We start from the raw sequence: 12,036 nt of genomic DNA, 5'->3' as shown, positions 1-12,036 counted from the left end.
CTGATCCAAGCATATTTATGGGTTGAACTAGGCAGGGGCGTCGGACTGGGGGGGGGGAAAGGGTACCGTTTACCCAGGGCCCACTGCAGGGAGGGGCCCTGAGACAGCTTTGAATAAAAATGTTTTATTGTTGTTGTTTTTTCCCCCCAACTTACTTAATGTCTTAATAAACTTCCCTTTACCTGGATAAAGAGGTTAAGAAACAGAATTTCGCCTTAAAAATAATAACTGAATAATCTCTGAGGCATCTATCACCCCTTAAAAATGTGCAAAGTGGTTTAGTCCACACCAGCGGCCAGGGGCTGCACTGCCGCATGTGCTAGTGAGACATCGCAGATGCCGACAGCCAGAGCTGGAGGCAGGAGAGTCAGTCATGTCTTTTCCCAAGAAAGGAAAATCTGGCTTCCAGAAAAGAAAAGAAGGAGAAGGAGAAAAAGTTAATCGAACAGAAGCAAGTAATGACTAGATTCTTCAAGAAGGAAGGTGAGCAGCAGAACACAGTTTTAGCTGATATTAGCTAGCTCTCAGAAGCTGCATTCATGTTAGGTGTTCAGTGTTCATTTTGGGAGCTTATGATAGACATTGTCCTCTAAAATATCATAAGCAAAACTTAAAAAAAAGGTCCCCACCCTGGATTGTTAGGGGATTGGAAAGGGCTTGCCAGAAAAAGAAATCACTGTATCTGGATTTTATAAAAAATCCAACAAAGGAAAAAGAAAAAAGGTATAAGGAATATAAAAACAAATTAACTACAATAATAAGGAAGCAAAAAAAGGAATATTATGATCAGCTTTTCCTAAAACACAAAAATATTATTAAAGGTACATGGAATGTGTTAAATAAATTAATAAGAAATACAAAAGAAGCAGGTATAGATATTCACAATAAAAATGGAAAGAACATTGCAAATGAGTTTAATAAATATTTTGTGAATGTTGGCCCTAATCTAGCTAAAAAGCTGCCAGAAGTTGACATTAACCATGAAATAAATAAAAATAATAATACAATGTTTTTGAGCAGTGTAAGCCAAAGTGATGTGATCCAAGCGGTACATAGTTTCAAAAGTAAAAAGTCCTTAGATTTTCATGGGATAGATATGTCTCTCATGAAGGAGGTTATCCATTGCATTATTGAACCTTTTACTTATATTTGTAATAAATCATTTTCAAGTGGCACAGTCCCTGAAAAAATGAAAATAGCCAGAGTTATTCCTATTTATTAAAGTGGTGATAAATTATTAGCTTGTAACTATAGACCTATCTCTTTACTGCCACAGTTTTCAAATATACTTGAGAAACTTTTTGTAATTAGATTTGAAGCATTTACCAACAAGTTTGATCTTTTAAATGACCATCAGTATGGGTTTAGGAAGAATCGTTCAACCTCATTAGCAGTTATGGATTTGGTAGAGCAGATTGCAACAGCAGTGGATCAAAAACTTCATGTAGTGGCTGTCTTGATTGACTTGAGTAAGGCATTTGATACAATTGATCACATATACCTGCTCAAGAAATGTGAATACTATGGTCTTCGTGGTAAAACCAATCAATGGCTTGAAAGTTATTTAAGCAGTAGATTTCAATATGTAAATGTTAATGATATAGATTCACAGCTTGAAAGAGTAATATGTGGTGTACCGCAAGGCTCGGTGCTAGGACCGAAATTATTCAACCTATACCTGAACGACATCTTTTCTGTATCGTCTCGGTTAAAATTTATTATGTTTGCAGATGATACAAATTTCATTTGTATGGGAAAAGATATGAGTAAATTATTACAAGAGGTTGAAAACGAATTGGATTCAATTAACCCTCTGATGCATGGATTATGAAATCTTCAACCAAGATTTTTTAAACAATTTTTTTCATTCATCTTTAGGTGTGAATGAAACAAATTTCAACAAATATTTTTTGTAACATTTTGTTAATTTACAAATAATTTATTACATGTCCATCTCAGTGGACAGCGTGCATTCTGAACATGGAATATGTTGGCTTGACTTACTGAAGTCCAAATGGAGGGGCTCAAATGCAATAAAGTCTTCAACAGCTGTGCTTAATAGCAAAAATAAAGAAATAACAATTTTGAGTACCTGTCCACTGTAGTGACCATTATGTATCAAAGGGTTAAAAAATGGTTTGATTACAACAAGCTATCACTAAATGAAAATAAAACCAAATTTATGATATTTTCAGGGAAAAGGGACAATGACGGTGCTAAGCTGTATTTAAATGGAGTCCCAATTGAACAAGTACATGAAACTAAATTCCTAGGTGTGACTATTGATAGTAAACTCAGTTGGAAACCACACATTGAATATATCAAACAGCAAGTGTCTAAATCTATTGCTATACTTTATAAAACTATTGATATACTAAATAAAAAAGCCTTGTTTTTGATTTATAGCTCTTTAGTTATGCCTTATTTGTCTTACTGTGCAGAGGTTTGGGGAAATGCAGGTAAAACGTGTGTTGAGACTGTATTTAAATTACAAAAAAAGGCGATTAAAATAGTTAATAAATTGGGATACCTCGAACCAACCCATTATCTATTTAGTCAAACGAAAACGCTAAAATTAGGAGACATTATTAAAGTAAAAATCTTAGAGATTCTTCATAAAGTAGTTAATAATAATATCCCAAATTGCATAAAAGTTTATTTCAAACCAAGAGATGATCATTATAATCTCAGAGGTGTATTTATGTTTGAATGTGTAAAAGCCAGAACTAATGTGAAATCAGGATGTGTTTCTGTTGTTGGTGTGAAATTGTGGAATGAGTTAGATGATGATTTGAAGAAATGTACTTCTTTACTAAAGTTTAAAGCAGGTGTAAAGTGTCACATATTTACAGGGTACGAAAAGTATGTATAGACATTAATGAATTTTCATTGTGGATATTTATATTGGGGAAAATAAAAGAAATGTATATTGGTTATGTATATTAGGTGGAAAATAGGGTAGGCTAAAATAAGCATTGCTTCTGCCTATTCCTTCTTTGGTTTAAATTCAAATTGTTAATATTGTTTTGTTTGAAAAGAAAAATTTTATGTTAATGCTATAAACCAAAATAAAGACCGAAAGAAAGAAGAAAGAAAGTGTTAAACGCCTTTAGTTTCACCATCAAGATCAAATATAAATTAATTAGTGTTATCAGTGATAACACTAATTAATTTATATATATATTAATCAGAATTATTATCGCGGGCGGCTGCCGCCAATTAATTTGCGGACCTCACAGTAAAAACAGGTTCACTCTGTGTGGATATTTCAGCTCCTTCCCAGTCATGGACCAGGACAAACTTGGTATCGATGGATTCGTGGTAATCTCAGGAATGGGAAGCTGCCACTGTTTTTCGTATAGCATGATGACACTGGTGTTAGAGGATTGTTATTGACTTGGTTAGATATTTTAAGCCTATTTTAAATTTCTTTATATTTGATCTTGAAAACGGACAACCTTATAATTTGGCTGATAATGCAGGGATTATAAAATTTAGAGTACATTACATTCACAGAGAGAACCTGGTTTATTTCATGTCATATGTATTTAATATATCAATATATATCAGTATTAGCAAAGCTTAACATCATGAACCACATGGCCCTTTAGACGCAGTAGCAGCAGCAGCAGGGACCTCATTGTCTCCAGAAAGCACTGAGGAGATGAGACAAGGTGAGCTCACTCAGGGGCGGCGTTAGGCCCAGCTACTTGGGCTGAAGCCCCGGATGTTTTATGAAAAGCCCCGGATCTGAAACGTGGAAGTAACATGCAGTAACAAAGTCCAACAGAGAGGGAGCAGCTGGCAGTAGTTTGTATACAGCCTGCCTGAGCCTCCACCACTGAAGAAGAAGCCCTTCAGCAGCCAGCTTCTTCTGCAGTCTCTGCCTGAAATGCATGAGTGAAGATGGACATAAGGACTTTTTTTTAGACAAAAAGTACAATGACAGAACCCCAGCTTTGATGAGACTGGTGTTGACTCAGGTTTGTGAGTCTTATTTGAAAATATTTGTTGTGTTGCTGGTTTGCCTAAAGTTAGCTTCTCAGGTAAAGTTGCTGGAAAGTGAATATTTACTTTCATCTCACACTAAACACTAACAGGAACAATATTCTGCCCTGAATATGCTTAATATGTAGCTTTAGATTAAAAAATTATGTGGTACAAGACAAATATATATGATGTTGACTAGTGCGTGTCACGTGTGTGTGCGCGCGTGTTTGTGTGTTAAGCCCCGGATCTTCTTCAGTCCTAAATCCGCCCCTGAGCTCACGATACAATTAAGTTATTCAATTTACAAGCAATCATTAGCAACAGATTTATCTGAAAGGACATGTTAGGTTATATTTTGCTGACCTAATTCATGATCCATTTTGCTTGTGTGGTGTCTGTCCCCCTTGCAGCAGAGAAAGAGATAGAATATGTGAAAGAGGATGATGTAAGTGAAGATAGGGAAGGGGATGGTTGCTCTGAAGGTAGTGAGGATGATGAGGAGAGGCCAGAAGAAGAAGAAAGTGAGAGGCTGAGCAACACAGATGAGTGTCTGCCAGAGGATCCAGGACTATGGCCAGAGAAGCTCACTGGTCAACAGAGAGATACAGTTGTCAGAAGACTGGCGAATAAAAGTGATCAAACACCAGGAATCGACAAAATAACACCCAAAGATATGGAGGGCAAGCCATTTCCAAATTATCTTCAATATGCTAAGTCAGCCAATGGGCATGAGAAGATAAGAAGAGACTGGCTTATTTACAGTGAAAGTGCAAAGGCTCTGTACTGCATCCCATGTCTCCTCTTGAGCTGCTTAATTCCATCTACAGGATGCAATTACAGAGCATTTTTGGAGAAGTTTGTATTGGACTGAGGATTTTTTGCACACTACCTGTGACTGTTGCTGGGGGTGAACGGGCTTTTAGCAAACTGAAACTGGTGAAAAATTATTTGAGATCAACAATGTCCCAGGATAGACTGAACAGCCTAGCTCTTCTTTCTATTGAAAGCCAATTAGCCAAAGGATTGGACTTTAAAGATCTCATAAGGGATTTTGCTAACATGAAGACCCGTCAGTGGGCATTTACTGGAAAATAAATTCCAGGATTAATGTTTGAACACATTGTTGGCAAACAAAAATAATTATATGTGAAGTCTGGGCATTTCACTTTTATTATGCTGGCATTTGTATTTGCTCAATATAGAGGTTAAACTGAGATCATATTTATTATCTTGTCTTATAGCATGGCATAAAATGTGTAAGAGAGATATTACACAATTGAGCATGGGGCCCACCTAGAAGACTTGTACCTAGGGCCCAGAATTTGGTGCTACGCCCCTGGAACTAGGTCACAAAAATAACATAGTTAATTTAAAAAAGTCATCTTAATTATGCCAATGGTGTTATTTTATTATTTAATGTGCCTATAGTTGCTCTGAAAGGTGTAACATAGCATAACACAGGTCCTTTAAAGAGACTGTGTGTAGTTTTTACCATTAATCTCTAGAAAAATCCATCGAAATGTTGCTAAAATGAATTAAATGATGCCCAGTTTTTAAAAAAATTTGTGGCTTCGTAATATTTAACCACATAAATTAGGTCTAAAATACATGGGAGCGAGTCTAAATCTCTGGGCGACGACATATTAGACGCCATGTTTCCTTCTATGGCAGCCCTTGAGGACAAAATGCATAAACTGATTAGTAACAAACGGTTCCAAAACTTTTGCCATTCATAAACATTAAGCATTTTTCTCTTTGCTTGTTGCAAGTGAAGAAAGGGAATCTGATGTGCTGGTCATTTTGCTGGAGGTTACACTCTCAGGGATTTTTGACCCTAATGGCCATCCATTGTTAAGGTCTTACTCCAACACAAAAATACCGCTTGCTGTGATTTAGATATGCACTGCCCCCTAATGCCAGGGAAACTACACATCGTCACTTTAAGGAGGACTTTTTTTAGCCAAGTTTCATTAAAAATGTTTCATGTAGAGGTGTAAGTTCAGAACTACTTTGGGTTCAGATGCACTTGTTTCATCAAGTGATGAAATAATTACAAATTTAAAAAAGAACATATGGTCTATGATTTAAGTTTAACATATAATTGCAATGTTGTTTTAAAAAATTACTTGAAGTGACAGACTTGAGACTTGAACCAACTTAACGATAAAGACCGGAGACTGATATGAGACTTGCTAAACAATGACTTGACCATGACCCTTTGCCCTAAAACTACTCATTTGTGAAATGTAAACAAAGTAAGAGTGCATGTAAACATTTTTTTGACCATGCAATTAAAGCAAAACTGTTCAGCACACTGATCTAAAAAAAAATATATATAAAAAATACATGTTAAAAAGTTATATATTTTAATTCTCCATATGCTTTTTTCCCTCCTGTACCCATAATTAGATCATATCCACATGGGCACAGTTTAATTTTATTTAATTATTTCCTATAAGAAACTAATCTATTCCCCAATCAACATTTAGATGATATAATTAGAATTTTAAAACTGCAGTACATCTGTGTGTGCAGCTACACATGTACAGTCCCATTTGTAAAACCCGTGTTACTGCAGCCATTAGGCAGTGATTAGTGGAGGCAACGACAGGTTTTCCTCTTCATCAGCAAGCCTCTCCTGGGAGAACCAGTGGCTCCATCCGGCCTATTAATAGTCCCCAACATGAGGAGGGAGGGGAGTAGTACCTCCCATGGTGCCTGCCCTTAACCACACTACACACACTTTCATTAGCGTGTTAGCGAAATGATTGGCCTCAGGCTAGCCCCCGAGCCCTGCACAGCACGTGCAAGCGTCGTGGTCAATTTATTCATTTATTCACTGATTTCTGAATTCACACTCTTTATGGTAATAATACGCTAGATTTGGTTGTTTTTGATTAAACTGAGCAGGATAAGGAAATACTGTAAAGAAATAAGTGCAAACAGGTGTCCGAGAGCAAAAATACAGGAGCACAATTAATTAACTGATTAATTTAAAAAAGTGGGAGGAGTTTGTCATCTAATTTTCAATTATTATATAAAGAGATTTTAATCTTAGTCATGTATTTTCAGAAGTGACAACTTATTACTTTCATGTGAATATTTTAATATAAAGACAGCATATTTTGCATTATTATTCAGAACAAACATGTTAGATTAGAAATAACTCTATTAAGCTCTGAATAAAAAACAAACAGACGCTTTTTGTTTCAGCCTCTATTGATTTAGTTAACTATGGTTGTAGTTTCACAACAAGTACGACATTGGGCTGTTGTGTTAACTTCATTTTAATAAACGAGCCATTAAACCTGAGAAATAATTGGATATGAGGCATGGCTGGTGGCTTACCTTTTTATATTTAGTCTTTAAGATGTTTTTAAAAAATAAATTTTCTTTTGTTCTCTTCTAACTGAAACCTTTGCATGACTAATCTGTGACTCAGCCGCCATCTTGACCAGAACTGGTGAAGCAGAAGATGAACTGATAACTACAATTGAATTAAAATAAACAGTTTAAAACAAAACTAGTATTGCAAATGCTGACCGTGGTGTAGAGGCCAAGCCAATGCGTTAAGCCACTGGTGTGTTTGCGACCAGAATAATGGCTGACGCGCTAAGTTGCTTTGGATGGAATAAACACTGTCCAGTCACTGTCCATTGCATTTAAGAGATGTATATCCACTTTACTTCTCCATTCATTTCTTCCCATTGAAATGCTGAATAAACGGCATATTTTAACAGCGCAACAAAAGAGCTAAAGAGCCATTATTCTGGTCACAAACACACCAGTGGCTTAAAGCACTGACTTCGCCTCTACAATGAAGTCAAAACCGATTACCCTTCCAGCCAAACACACACACAGGCATCTAATTTCCTCTTCTTATATACAGGAGCACTGATTGGCTCCCACACATGGCGATGTCCATCAGCTGTATTTTTAACATTATATGCATGGCGCACAATAATCTTTGTTTTGATCATTATTCAATGTGTTGGTGTTTGTGCAACTGACTGAATGCTTTGGAAGTGTGCTGAAAAAACAAAATCCAGGTTTCTATTTGAAACAAAATGATAACTTGCATGTTTCATCTGAATAAGCTCTGCTGTTGTAAAACCTTGCACAAAAATAGAAAATTTTCCCCTTAACTGTCCTGCTGCCTTGTTTTAGATTATTTCAAAGTACGCCACAAAGAAACAACTTCACATGTGCAATATCTAATTGTATAAAACATTTTAGAACGTGTGAATTAAAATGTTTTATTAAAACGACGACACTATCTGTCCTTTTCCCCTAGGCTGTTTAGCGCTAACACAACACAGCGGCAACAAAATGGTTCAGTCTGACCTGCTGACATTTTAACTCCGAGTTATGCACAATGTGTAAATTAAATTAATTAGAGAATTCATTAGGAAGTATTGCTCGCGGAAACGTGTATACTATTTAGTTATGTGGTGTAATTTTCTTTCATTGTTAGAACTAATTTGTTACACACACACACACACACACACACACACACACACACACACACACACACACACACACACACACACACACACACACACACACACACACACACACACACACACGCACACACACACACACTTGTTTTTCTATCTATATTAGGACTTTGTATTGAATTCCATTCATTTTAGTAACTGCACTTATGTCTAACCCTTACCAGCATATTCCTAAACCTAACTGTAACAAAAACTTGATTCACACCTTAGCTCTAAACCTCACCCCTAAGCCTAAAACTGGGGGTCCACCATATTAGACTCAGGTTTGGGTCCTAATAAGACCCACCAGTCTCCAGAAGATGAGTGATTATGCCAGTTTTGGTCCTAAGTAGGATAGTTAAACAAGCACACACACACACACACACACACACACACACACACACACACACACACACACACACACCTCCGTATTAACCGTTACGTCTGTAATTTGTCAGCCATTTTCATTAAATATGATTAGAATTAGTGGATGTACGGCTTGTTTTGACAGATGGTTCCCATCAGCGAGACCTTTGCACAATTAACTTCCCATTTCTTCCTGTTTGTTAGGTTTGTGTAGAGAACATGCATCACATGCAAGCTTTACTCAGAATGCATCAAACGGAGAATTATCTATAATTTTGCCAATAACACAAAGCTTCGTCGGCTAGTTTCTCACTTAGCCGCTGCTTTATTGATTCCTAACCGTTTTATATTTAATCACTGTTGTATTACAGAGCCATAAAACTTTTATTTCATTAGTTTACTAGATTTTTAGCCTCAATCAGCAAACTTACTGACTCATATGCCTCAATACTAGCTGCCCCGCTATAAGCATGTTTTCAAATCAAATATCTATAAATGCAAAAGTGTGTTCTGCACTTTTCTTTAGCCAGAAACACAAAATCTATCCAAATAAATCTCTTGTTGTGTCTGTGTTCGTCCACAAGATGGAGCTTTAGCTCTGCTCATCTGACGCTTGTGAGCACTCCAGACTTGAGAATCTAAGTATTCTCTCCTTCCTCAACTTTGAGGTATAAAAGTCAGGACACATAATTCTACGAAACACAACAAATTAGCGTCTAAATTACAGTCAGGTGTTGTAAATGCAAGTTTGTTTTGATTTACGTGTGAAACTGAGAATTTTAAACATGCAATGTAAATTTTGGTGCAGTGTTTCTGCAAATTGGGCAAAAGCCAATGTGGTTAAATCTTTATGAAACATTTGTGACCCTAAGCTGCAGCTTTTGGAGCTAAAACTGCTTTCTTACAATCTCTTCATTATTTTATCTTTTTATTTAACTTGGTGGAAATATTTAGATCCCATCATGCAGATGGAGAATTATTTCTCTTAATGTTTCTTAATACATTTTCTAGGAATCTTGATGAAAAAAATACATTTAAACATTAAAACTGTTTTAAAACAATCCACAATGCCCTCTCTGGTTGACATCCACACCCTCATCATTCCTTTTTTTCCAGGTGACGTGAAGGTGGTACTGATTTGGCTCCCACTGGATACGCCTTAATGTCTGACATAAAAAATAACTACATAATTTGTCTCAATCCAGAGGGCTGACTTGGCATGGACGGCAGCGAACCTAAATGTCACCCTGTAATGAGTTCTGGCCAAAGGTACAGAGTTAGGACAGTGCCCGCTGGCACCGGTGATGCCCACCGGCTAGTTTTTTACCCCGCAGCCATTTGGACAACCTCGCTCTTCTTTGAGCACGCCGCCGTACACAATTTGCATCCAAACAAAAACAAAGTTTCTGTGTTGTGAAGTTTTATTGTTGATGGAGGGAATGAAGAATGCTGCATGAAAAAGGCAGACTATTGTTTTAAGCTCCTCACCTCTCTAGATATGTATGATATAAATACAGTTGTTTCATGCAACACCTAAATAGATTCAACTACGATCTGCAAAGACTGAAATGACTGCAGTGACCAGATAAGAGTTGAAATTATCCACCAAGGCGGTATCTCCTCAAACGAATGCAGGGAGACTTTCAGTTTTCAGGAACTTGACTTCTTTTGTTTGACTGCCATGGAGCCCATTGGTAACACGCTGGGTTTATTATCTTACAAAAGGAGATGAGCGAACGTTGTATCTAAATTAACTTTTTCTATTTCCTGGTGAATGAAATCAATTCCATCCTTTTATGTCACTTTTCATCTGCCTTTTGTCTTGTTGTGGAATCTTTTCTCTTTCTCTCTCATTCATCTGTTTTGCCCTTTCCTTGATCTGATAGCATTAAACATATAATTAAGTCATAAAGGAGGGGACTGATGAGTGTAGCAGATGGTAATTGCGTCCTACATTTGAATGAAATGATATGCATTGCTACAGTTTACAGCCTCTGTCTCATATTTTATTCAGCAACCTTTTATCTCTTTTCCCGCAGAATTATTCCGCAATAAATTTAGACATCTTATCAATAGCTGGAGTGATAGTGGCAGAAACATGGAAGAAATGAGCCCACGTCGTTTTCTGCTGTTTAAAATAATTTTCCATAATAAAGGAGCTGTCGGAGCAGGTCCATCACTGTGGAGGGGCGGATGTTTCTTCTCCTGATGAGGCTGCTGCTGTTGGGTGGTGGACAAGCTGTCACTCTCCTGTTAGTGTGAGGAAATGCGAAAGGACAGACGGAAACGGCTCGGTGAAGTTCAGAGCACAAATTTGTCTTGGTGATAATGGAATGCAATAATCCAGAGTGGAGAAGAAGCTCAAGATGATAACAAGTTGTTTATCACAAAGCAGCTGTTTTAGAAAATAAGTTTGAGATGACTTTCCTGATCTGACATTAATGTAAATACACTGACTTCATTTTGAACATTGCACAGGAAAACTCAGAGAAACTCCGAGGTAGAGGGATGTCCTCTTGGATTCCCAGATTTCCTCCCAAAGTTGGAACTATGAAGTTTTTACTATTTTGATTTCATGGAGAACCTTTAAAATGATCCATCCATTTATCATCCATCCATCCATTTATCATCCATCCATCCATCCATTTATCATCCATCCATCCATCCATCCATTTATCATCCATCCATCCATTTATCATCCATCCATCCATCCATCCATCCATCCATCCATCCATCCATCCACCCATCCACCCATCCATTCATCCATCCATCCATCCATCCATCCATCCATTTATCATCCATCCATCCATCCATCCATCCATCCATCCATCCATCCATCCATCCATCCATCCATCCATCCATCCATCCATTTATCATCCATCCATCCGTCCATCCATCATCCATCCACCCATCCATCCATCCATCCATCCATCCATCCATCCATTTATCATCCATTCATCCATCCATCCATTTATCATCCATCCATTAATCCGTCCGTCCGTCCATCCATCCATCCATCCCAGTGTTTCCCAGCCCTCACCTTGGTCCTCAGGGCACACTTTCCTGCATGATTTCCATGTTGCCCATTTAAATATCAGTGCTTCCCTGCTGCCACACACCTGACTTAAATGAATGAGTGATTAACAGGCATCTGCAGCAGTTGATGTCCTCCTGAGCCGGAGAC

The sequence above is a fragment of the Nothobranchius furzeri genome, chromosome 14, assembly GCF_043380555.1.
Source record: "Nothobranchius furzeri strain GRZ-AD chromosome 14, NfurGRZ-RIMD1, whole genome shotgun sequence".
NCBI classification, from domain to species: Eukaryota; Metazoa; Chordata; class Actinopteri; order Cyprinodontiformes; family Nothobranchiidae; genus Nothobranchius; species Nothobranchius furzeri.
The sequence above is the reverse complement of the archived record's forward strand: the minus strand, read 5'-3'. Positions refer to the sequence as shown.